Source organism: Puntigrus tetrazona, chromosome 9, assembly GCF_018831695.1.
Source record: "Puntigrus tetrazona isolate hp1 chromosome 9, ASM1883169v1, whole genome shotgun sequence".
Taxonomy (NCBI): Eukaryota; Metazoa; Chordata; class Actinopteri; order Cypriniformes; family Cyprinidae; genus Puntigrus; species Puntigrus tetrazona.
The window spans coordinates 12251019-12263168 of NC_056707.1; positions in this window are offsets into that span (position 1 = coordinate 12251019).

Genomic DNA, 12150 nt, shown 5'->3' on the forward strand with positions numbered 1-12150 from the left:
GGTAAGTAAGTGTACTACAAAGGTCATGATTATGTGGAAAAGGTAATGAAACCTCTTACTGGAAAATATGCATTGGTAGCTGATACAGCTGAACCTGTATCAGACGGTTATAAAGAACCTGTAACCTTTAGTTGCATTGAAATGCCCATGAGCTTAAGTAGGATTTAACTGTCTTTTGGATAACTAGTTTCATTTTTTGACTTATTTTGCTGTACCATTCCAAAAATAAGAAATACTATATTTAATAAAATAAATATGTTTTAATAAAATAAAGATATTCTGTTTTAACATCTTCTCGTGTTTATCTATTGAAGGATCCTCACTTGCAATTTTTGCGTATTATGTTGTCATATTTATGTTTTTTGATTCATTTACAGATATTTCTTCACAGGATCATTTTTATAATCATTATTCATATGATTAGATCATTTTTAATTATTTATTTTTATCAGTTGATTATTTTAATATTGTTTTATTGTATTTTTTTGATTGTTCATTTATTCATTCATTTATAATGTTTGTATATTTTATATATTTCTTATTCATTCATACTTGCTTATGTATTTTCATTGTTGTTCAATCTCATGCTTGTGAGGTTTTCATGTTTTGTCTGTATGAATAGAGATAGATAAGGGGAAATGTTTATGGAAGCCCAAGGTTTATGAGATGTTGCTGTGGAGCAGTTTTGGTATAACAGTACATGTCAAATTTGTGCCGGTCAGACGAAGTGTGAACATTGAGACATACGCAACTAATATTGTTCAATAAACTCTGTTGCTTTTTTACCGTCATCACTTCGTCTCCGCTCATTTTGGCAACCAACAGCTCTGCTGACTAATAGTTTTGTTTCTGGACCAACTGATATTTTCTGACGGGATCTGGCGTCTGGGGCTGGATAAATATTATCTACCCTGGAGACCTGATCTATCACTATCTTTTACAATTGTCTACCCTTTTGTGTGTCTGGCTTCTGACCAATAAGCTAACTGATTTTGAGAAGAATTTATCGGCCTGCAATTATCGGTCTCGGATGTAAGAAAATAATAAGTAACATCAGTTTTGCTTTCATAATTTGCAATGTGACAACACATATCAAAACTCAATGCAAAAGTGAAAAAAGAACACGAGCCATCTTTGAAAAGTTTCTAAATAAAAGTTACAGTAACTTGTTGCCAACCTCAGGGGAAGCTATTATGAATAGGTTGAGAAATTTACATTCATTTCACATTCATATTTGAAAGCTATTTCTCTTTTAAGATCAACTATCAAATAGTCATAAACAAGGCAACATATTTGCCTCTGGCACAACTGACTGCTAAACCTGCACTAATGAAGTTTAGTTCATGTTTTTGTCAGTTAGAGGACAGAGGTAAAGACAGTTGAGAGAGGAAATATTCGAGTAATATCACTTCAAGTGACACAGAAGCCACAATGAGCTCAGAATCGTAATCAATGGTGCCCAGAGTGATGTGTCGAGCTCCTGTCAGGCAGACAAAGAGACAGGCTGTCAGGTCAAAGCTAAATTTACTCTTGAGCTGGTCTCTGGTGTTTCCTCAGGCCTGTCATAGCTGCCCTCAGGTTTGCCGATAAAGAAGGCCGGATACTCAAGTGTCTTGTCAAGTCTGACAAAGGATAGGAACTGTAGGTTGGAGCATGTGTGTGTGTGTTAGTGTGGACATCGTTGGTGCGCAGTGTCCCTGAGCTCGAGAGAAGAATGATACAGGAAATCTGCTTTCTCCAGATGTACTGAAAGAGCATGGAAAGCCATTTGTCCTTCTGAACATACATTAATAAAGCTCACATATTTCCAAGAACCGCTGAGACTGTAAGCACCTGTGATCGATACAAGCACACCACTTGATTATATCCAGACTTAGTTGTTGTTGTTTAAAGGGATAGTCCACTCAAAAATGGAATTCATGCCATCATTTATTCACCGTCATGTGGTTCCAAACCAACATGACTTTTCTTTATTTTGCGATACGAAATTCTATGCAGTATGGATAATTTAGAGAAAACCAAAAGTTGGCCTGTGATGACCTTTGATTTGACCTAACAAAAAACACAAGGGAGAAAATAAAGAAAAGCATGCAGTATCATGTCTAATTTATCATTTTGTTTCACATTTGTTTCACATAATTTTTTTTGCATTGAAATAGAGAATATAAGTGAATATCATTTAATATAACGTGTTTTCTTCAGCACAGAACTAAATCTTACGCCACACAGGTTTACTTGCCAAAAATATTTTTTCTTTTAAGCCAGAAATCATTAAGATATAAATGTAAAAGTAAATATCATGTACATTTTGTGCCATAAATATATTAAAACAATCTTTGATTAGTAATCATGCATCGCTAAAAACTTAAAGGACAGCTTTAATTGCACTTTCAGATTTCGTGTTTTCAAACAACTGTAACTGGACCAAATATTGTCCTATCCTAACAAACCATGAAATCAATGGAAAGCTTATTCATTCATCTTTTTCTAAATTTCCATAAATTTACTCTGGGCACCTCTGGTGTAAGCCATATTCTTTTACAATCGGTTTTCTCTTTCAGGTCAACTACCGTCATGGCAGAGTAACAGTTTGAAAAAAAAATCCTGCTGAGCTAGTTAGTTAAAGGTGGCGTGTTTATAGCTGGCCACTTGAATAATAACACATGTGGTTTAAAGTGAAAAGCATTTGAATGTAACCCTATCACCCCACTTGAGTACTAAGGTTTGTAACTGCCTCAGCCAAACCAATAGTTCATAAACATGAGCACCTTATGGTCTAAACACAAAGGCCGTAAACGAAATGCATCTGGAAGTAAACAAGCAATTCAAAGGTGACATAAGTTCAAAGGTGACTTCCCTTATGATTTCATGTCACATACTTCTTCCTTTCCTTCTCTTTCGGTGCCACATGTACCCGTATATGACCCTATAACTTCAGTGAGCTTTGGCCCTGTGTTGGACCCTTAATCGGTGCTCAGGAAACAGCAGAACTAATCTTCTGGGGGAAACAGCGAGGTGAAGCCTGGTGGGCTGAAGAGGGAAGTCTGCAGGAAGTGACCAGCCTCTGATTACTGTACACACGGCTGTCACGGCCGTCATCACCTCCCCCGCTACACTCAGAGTGTGTGTTGTGCAAAGTTACCTTCTCCCTTTCGTACTCTCTTGTGTGTGTGTGTTTGTGTGAAAGAAAGTGTTTGAACATTTTTTTTTTTTTAAACGGACATTTACTGTTAACACCTTACTTGCGTTGTGTGTGCGTTGAATGAGGCAAGGTATGAGGCTCATTATCTGTGGCCTGCTCACAACGGAAATGCATTTAGCTCTGGCAGTCCAACAAAGTGACTTGTTTCAACATAATGTGCTTGCTATATTTGTTTCTTACACAGAAATATTTTTTCTGCTGATCGCTAAAGGCTTGAATGCGCTAAAATTAAGTTCTGCCCAATTTTAGCAGAAAAGGGGTATAGAGGATATTAGTGAAGAGGATCGAGCAGAACCTGTGCAAGCATGGCTCTTAATGTTAATGTTTTTTTTTTGTTGTTGTCGTCTCATACTTTTAGATACACTGTTACTTGTAAATGCTACTGCTTCTGTTAGCTTTTAATAAATGGTTTTATCCTGATTAAAGCTTTAATACATTATGGCATCCATATAGCTGTGTGAACATAAGTGTATAAATGGAACAGCTCATTTGAGCTTAGCTGAGAGAGAGAGAGAGAGAGAGAGAGAGAGAGAGAGAGAGAGAGAGAGAGAGAGAAAGATCAGAGTATGCGATGTGACGAACAAAATGAAGAACCGCTGCTTTAGAATAATGATTTTGAAACTTGTGAATCCATTACAATCCTTATTAGACAGAATAGATTATTACGTGCTATACCCCTAGTTTTCTTACTCTTATCTAAATCAGCACAACATGGCCTCGCCCCCTTCGTTGGGAGGGGGCGGGGTTTACTTGATTTCTTGGCACTGTAGTCCCTTACCAGTCGTTTTTGTGGGCATTAAATCTCCCAAATTTTATAGGGCTAGAAAAAACATGTCTTCGTTTGCATTGGACTTTGCAGTGCTGCAACTTTGTAGATATTGTTTATGCTCAAACAACATCATTACGCACTAACACAAAAAAAGTGAAAAGAAAATACAGTCAACCACCCATTTAAGTTTTTATTTTTTTCCAAAAGGCAATTGTGGAGTAAATTGTGTATTGCTTTGTGTTAAGATATGTCTGTGGTACAATTAAGAGAGTTAGTGAGCTTGTACTGTATGAACACAATACATAAAAAAACACACGATAACAATGTAATATTGCTATAAATACTTCACAACACAAATATAAATAATACAAAACAAAACAAAATAGCAGATGTCCTGAAATAATTACCCAATAAATCAAAGTGAGACAGTTTACCCCATACTTGTGCTATGGTGCAATGATATTAATATAATTATAATTTATTCGCATTATGGATAATGTAGGCTACTATAGTAAAGCAAGCAAATGTAGATACTAACTGGAGTAATATTAACATGTATCTATTATACCTTCTTAAGAAATGTATTGACATGTTCAAGCTTTAAGACAGAGAACATTTTAATAGGTCTGATATTTTTACTATCCATTCACTGCAGCAAATATGGTACGTCAGATCCTTTATCTGTTTATTCAGTTGTCATGTTAACTGTAAATATATCTAAGTGTGGTAAAGAAAATCCTGTCGAAACGATTAGAAAAACAACACAACAGAAAAAGACACTGCCTTGATGAAATGTCAGCTCTTTTGTAAAGCACACCGACTGCCACAACAAGGAGAGGATGCATGTTTGATCCCTCCCGCTGTTGTCTGAAGCACCACAGAGGCAGAAAGACAGAGACAGCGAGAGGCTGAAAGACTGCGAGAGAGAGAGAGAGAGAGCGAGAGAGGCCGCAGAGAGGATTAGGTTTACCTGTGAGGGGCCTGTCAGGTAGATTTAGCAGCAGAGATGATAAGCGAGGGAGTGTGTAGGAGGACGAAAGCGGGAATGAATGAGCGTTTCACAGCGCTGTCGGGCAGACAGAAGAATAAGACACTATTTCTATCACAACATCAGGTTAGTCTGTCGGAGAGGAGTTTGACCGAGTTAAACAGGATGTCACGTTATCAGGGACTGCTAAAGGGAGTGAGGGAGAGCGAGAGGGAAAAGGAAAGATAGAATGTAGCTATGCACTTGAAACTGACCAGAGCCACAGCCGCTGGCTCAGAGCACCATGGGAAGAGGTTAGAAGTGATAAGCTAATAATGTACGGTTTACAGCAATGCTCCTAAATATTCTTTAAAAAAATGCTACACTATCATGAGAAAAGAGCGACTGAAATGATTACGCGTGAAGTTAATATGCCGGTTGGCTTCATAGGCAGTTTATTTATGGGGTCTTCAGTCTTTCATCTGTGATTATGTGATTTCCTTTATTGCTCATTTAAAGCTTTTTTATAGGTTATTTGACTTTGAATTCTTCCTTGATACATCTGTTAATCAATGGTTGCTTAAAAAAATTGGGCCTGTAAGATGTTTTGAAATAATAAGTCTTGAAACTGCATTTATGCATAATATAATTCATGTGATTTACTCCTGTGATGTCAAAGCTAAACGTACCATCACGTCTCTCATCATGTTATGCTGTTCAAAAACCATTTACTGTTATATATTCTTAGGAACACACATAGAACATTTCCAAATATTAAAACATAAATTATCTTTAGCAACCGTGGGTTAGAAAGCAACATAATACACTTTATACAGTCTTCTGAAGCCATGAAACAGCTTTGTGTGATTAACATAACAAAAAATGTTTTTTTTGTAAGTTACTGTTCCTGACACCTGAATGCATAAATATAATAACTTGAATATTTGACCTTATGATTAAACCTTTATTAACTGTGCTGATTAAATAACTACACTTGCTTCAGATCTGGACTTAAGTCACTGGCAGTCTGAGATTTACTTAACTAAGTTGACAAATATTCAACATTCAGTAATTCAACAAATTTTATAAATTGTGGTTTTCCAGCGCAACCACAAGTATGTAACATTTAGAGACGTTGGCTTGGAGTGAGAGCACTTTGTAGCTCGAGTATTATGGCTTTATTTTAGCTCTCAAAGGGAACAGAAGACTTCAGAATTTAAGTGCAAAAAAGGACAAGAAAAAAAAAGGAAGTGTTTCGCTGTCAAGTTCAGAGCAATTTTCAACAGAACTGCAAATACGTTTGCAGAGTGGACACATATTTGTAAGAGTGTATGTCATTTTGTTTGTGTGTGTTATGTGTAATTTCGGCTTAGAATAAACCTTAAGACTGGGATGCTGTGGCAGGTCATGTTAATGCTGTCAACGCTGCTTTGGTTTATGTCTATCTTCCTGGAAGCTCCTCCTCCCCATCAGCACTTAAGATAGCCCTTCAAATGTCTCCTGTCTTTCGCCGTATTCCTCTCAGTTGTTTTACAGAACAGTTACAAATACCATTCATCTTTGTGATACCTGGGACTGCTCCTGTGGCTCATATATTTTCATTACCATTTTTATTATATTATGTAAGATAAACATACACAGCTGATTAAAAATGACAGGTAATACATTATTTTGTATTGTTATGTTTATAATACATATTAACTGCTAATACTTGAGCTTTAATATATTTATTTTAATTTTAATAAAATATGTCCTTACTGAATAAAACTTTATTTTAAGGTGTAAAGCAATTAAGTACTAATTAAGTACTTTGCAGTAGCCATTGTAGATGCATTAAAAGTATCCATGAGTCTTTTAGACAGCTACTTGCACACTTAAGTACAGTCTTGATGCAATTTATTTTTTAGTAGCTTATGCCTGTGTAATATTCTGTAGTTTTAATGTAATTAGTAAGGTATTACATTCATTTAAGTTGTGTAATTGTGAATTAAATCAAACTGCAGCTATATAAGGTGTACAGTACAGATACACATAACGTGTTCAATCTTGATACTCATCCTTTTTGAAGTAGTTCATGTCTGTGCACTTACATTTATAATTACATTACAGTATTTTGGTTACATAAGTAGCTGTGTAACACACTCAGTCTGTTACATATGTGTAACAGCAGCTGCTTATTGGTAACTACTCACCTTAAAATAAGGGGTTTTATCAAACTTTTATTATTATTATTGCTTTTATACATGGCACACACACTAACACCTACAAAAAACACAAATAGAATTGATATGAGCAATGAACCAAAGATTAAGATCCACTCCAGGACCAGGATTTCCTCACAATTTACTTATTCATTATATAATATACTTCTTCATTACTTGTGCTTTTACAATGATATGATCAGCGGATTTAAGCTGCTACAAGCACAGCTACTCTACAACCTTTCCACAACCTCCACACAACTGTAAAACATCCCATGATATCGGTGGTCCTGGCTTAAACTAGAGTCACATTACCAATCATCCTGGGTCAGGTGTTCCATTTTAAGTGAAAACCCCACAGACCGAGCCAAAATAAACTAGTGCTGCAACTGACAACGGCCAGGGCGGCTTTTGTGAGAGGGAAAAGGGACCCCTTTATGGCTGATTTTCTGGATACATATTACTTACCTTTAAAAAGCATAGCTGTTCTCTAGGGACCCATCCAGAATCCGGCCAAAGTGTTAAGGCTATTGTGTTAACACACAGCTGGAAGCCACAGCTACTTCTGTCATCGGGCCCAGATACAAATGTGTTTGTGTCTGGAACTGCCTGGCCAATTTCAAAAACCAAAAAAAAAAAATATAATAATGCTCATATTGAAGCAGGAGTCATCTTCTGTTGACCCAGCTCATTTCACTACAGTAATGAAATTTCACTCCGTGACGTGGCGCCTTGGATAGCCAGAGCTTGTGTGAGCTTTAGAAGCGTAGAATATTGGCATAATGCTACATGTCTGAATGATTGAATGTCCTGGGTTACAGGTTTTTAATGATACATAAGATGAAGCCTCTTCTCTGATAACATAAGCCTCCATTTTGACGCCAGCATAATGGGTGGTAGACACAAAAAACAAGCGAGTGAGTAATATGCAAATGGAAGGTATTGTTATACAATGCGAAAGTTTTGACGCTGTGCTTCAGAATGTACTCCCATTATGACTAAACACTTTTGCTGAACAAAAACCACCCTAAAAATTTATCAGATGATGAGGATCGTGCCAATCTTTTAGAGAACTGCACGCTGGATGGCGTCACTCAAATTGTTTGTCTAGAAAACTAAGCTGATCTTGGGGCATCATTTCAGGGCCGTGTTCTTGGCCTCCTGTTGTTTTTGGATATTATCCTGCGAGGATCTTTTTCATTGCCACTCCATTGCCTGTTTGACAGTAAGGGTAGCCTACACTCTCAGAAAAAAAGAAACAAAGCTATCACTGCAAAGGTACATTAAAATTGTACCTTTTTGTAGCTTAAAGCTACATATTAGTAGCTTTATATGGTTTTCCTGAGATTTAATACATCCTATGAAATTTACAGCATTGCATTCAAATCACTGACGCCACATGCAGGTTCATTAATAATATGTACTACTAAGGAATGCAACTGACTTACCTCTGATTACCTTTCATGATATGAGAAAATATGACGCCTTGAGACACAACAGGAAGTAGAAGGATGCAAACTTAACTGTTTTTGCTGGAAAATACTTTGAACACATGGGACACTGCTAAAAATGTTAAAATATTATTCATGTAATTAATCGGCTAAATTGGTTTCAGACAGTTTTAAGTTCAACTGCCTTATTTGTAGATAAAAGAGACAGAGAGAGACTACAAAAAAAGAAGAAGAGATTTTGCAAATGCACTGCACTCCTTTGAACCTACCTTTTGACTTTTGAGACATGGAAACCTTACTGTCAGCATTCTCTGAAATTTCTTTGTTCTGGAAAAAGAGAACTGGTTAATGATTAAAAATATAACAGTTACATGACCTAGCACTTTAAAGAAAATGTCACAATGGATTGACAACATATATATATATATATATATATATAACACATAACTTCATTACTCATGGCCATAAGGTGGCTAAGGTCACAGTAATCATACTGCATTCTTTTGTGCATGCAGTTGCAGTTGCAACTATTCCTCTTTTTTTTTTTTTTTTTTTTTACATTTCAACTATGCTTAACTTCTTTGGGGTTTCTTTCATTTCACCAAAAGAAGAAGTAAAAATGGAAATCTCTAGATTTCCGATAGCTGGCACAACAGAGAGAGGGTGTATAATGGGAGGTTTTGGGGAATGTTGGGAACAGCAGCTTGTCGAATGATTATGGTTTATTTTGGCGGTGTGGATCAAAAAAGGAGTCTGGTGGGTTGGCTTGGAGGTGCCAGGTTGCTGGGACAACAAATCAAAGATGAAGCGTCTGGTATGTCTGACTGGGTACTCATCACTCACGGCCAGAGCCTTTAGTGAGGGGGAAACCGAGCCCTGCCTGAGTACACAGCTCCCTAACCTCCCACCGTAGTCTCTTGTTATAACAGACAATGTTGACAGAGCGTTCAGCCGCAGTTTGGAAACGCTACACCATGTATCTGCAGAAAAGGTAGAGGCTTTCAGTTATGACAAAATGTGTTTAGATTGGGACAAAGCCCTGGAGCGGTGGTTTTCATGGCCATGCGTGATAGCGGAAAAAAATTCTTCATGTTATTCTTCTTCCCATATGAGAGACACTGTCACAACTGGTGGCTAATGGAGTTATACGCAGCACACACGCCCATAGAAAAGAATGGCATTTTTGATTTAGTACATCGGTTTGGGTAGGAAAGGACTGTATAGTCTTTGTAGGGTGAAATACGATAAGAATCCTTTATTTGTACACTGCTGTCAAAAGTTTGAGATCAGTACTTTTTTTTTTTCTCTCTCTGAAAAAGTCTCTTTATATGATCAAAAATACATTAAAGGCAGCAATACTGTGAAATATTATTATAGTTTGAAATATCTCTTTTTATGTTTTTTTTTTTTTATGCAATTCGTGTAATGATAAAGCTGAATTTCAGCGGCCATTACTTCAATCAAGTGTCAAATGATCCTTCAGGAAAATATTCTTATACGCGAATTTGCTATTCAGCAAACATTTCATATTAATCAGTGTTGAAAACAATTGTGCTGCGGAAACGGCAACAACTTTTGACATGATTGTTTAATGAACAGAATGCTTAAAAGAACATTTTTAGTATTTGAAACCTAATTTTGCAATATTATTGAAATCTTGTCACTTTCATTGCATGCCTACTTAATAAAAGTATTATTTCCTTTAAATAAAAACTTGCTTTTCATAGTCATGAGTGGATGGGCATCTCAAGAGTACAGTATTTAGATGCAAACAGAAATGCATGCAAAAACAAAAGCATGTTTCCATAAATTACAAGGTAAATAATGTGTTTACACAACATCTCTTCTCTTGTCTGTTACATTTCCTGTCTAAAAACACAAAGATGGAATGTGAAACCACCCCCTGATTTACAGCAATGAAACACATCAAAAGAAAAACACTGACAGTAATAGTTGAGCCATTTCCCTTCACTCAGAGAAAGCATATTTTAAGTAACAATTATGGCTATGAAAACTCTACATGGAGGGAGGCGCCTTGACTGCACGCCAGGAGTGTCTTTTGTGTCTGGAAAGTCCACATCAGTCCAGGAGCCCGGGTGAATAGTCACCGAGTGGTCGGAAAGGGAAACTATTACTGATGTTTTCTTTTGTGAGATGAAAGTAACAAGGAGGAAGCAGCCATCATAAATTCTTTGTTTCATAGGTGTTTCTCCAGCACGTCAAATCAAGCGATCCTTTTAATCTTGCCTGCAGGAACTTTCATCCCTGTTTGAGACGTATGTTGTGGTAGAGACAATCAATAATATCAATAGTAGTGGGGGGAAATAGTCAGAAATAGGGAGCGCCTGATTAAACACAACCGGAAATAATAACACCGTGAAATAATAAAATAAACTTGTTCACAAGCGCCACTGCGGTTCGGAAGGAGCTGGCACCATCAGTGGCATTTTTGCAACTTTGGCATCAAGAGCAGGTCGTGGGAAACGAACATGCTAAACAAAAGTGGGTGTGCTGCGACTCCCACACTTATAACTGTATGCCACTATTACGACAGAAGTGACAAACTGGCTTGGTCTACCATTAAACGTTTCATTCTCAAGATCTCTGCCAATGAATATAAAACAAACATAAAACTAGAAGAGAAACATATACAATCCATTTGCCTTATCCAATAATATAATATATAAATAAAGGCCAAAACCGCACATTTTCCCCCCAATCAAATCCCAGAATACATAATACAAATAAGAAAGGCAATAGTGAAAAAGATTAAAATAAATAATATACATTTTTGTTAATAAAATGTCACAGAAATGCAGTTACAGATGTGATATATGGAGTAAGGAGGTACCAATAAGAGTTCTGGCACTGTTAGTAATGACAGTTTAGTAGGTCTAGTATTATTTTTATTTATTAAGCAAGAAGCTGGGCAAATTCTGATCTCACGTAAACAAAACTGCATGCAATGATCAAACTGTGTTTACATGGAAAACAGCATTTCTATATATATAGTGTAGAATATAGAATATAATCTCAGGGAATGCAACAGGGAATTTCCAAGGCACTTAAATTAGATGATAAACTACTAAAACAAGAAAACAAACAAACATACAAGCATTGTGTTTTATATTCAGACATGAACACAAAGGCATTACTGTGCACAGTGTGTGAAACAATAAGACCCAGCCAAGACAGACGTTTTACCAAATCTCAGATATCCCATGAATCACAAATCAAAAACATATATTCTCGAAGGAATGAGAAGCACACCTGTATATGATAACCTGTGATAAAAAATAAAAATTGAAAGAGTTTGTCAAAACCTGTACTGCACCTGAAGGCCACTATGGGTTTTAAAACGCGTGCAAATCCTAGTTTATACTTCCGCAACGTTTGACTAAATGAACTGCAGCTTAGCAGTGATATCTTTGTCTAAATGAAACAAGTTTTTTAAAAGTCTTAAAAAGTCTAGGTGTTTTGCAAAGATGCCACCCTAAGTTGCATACTTCTGAAATGATTCAAACTAGGAATCAACATCTTTACAGCAAAAGGAAGTAGCC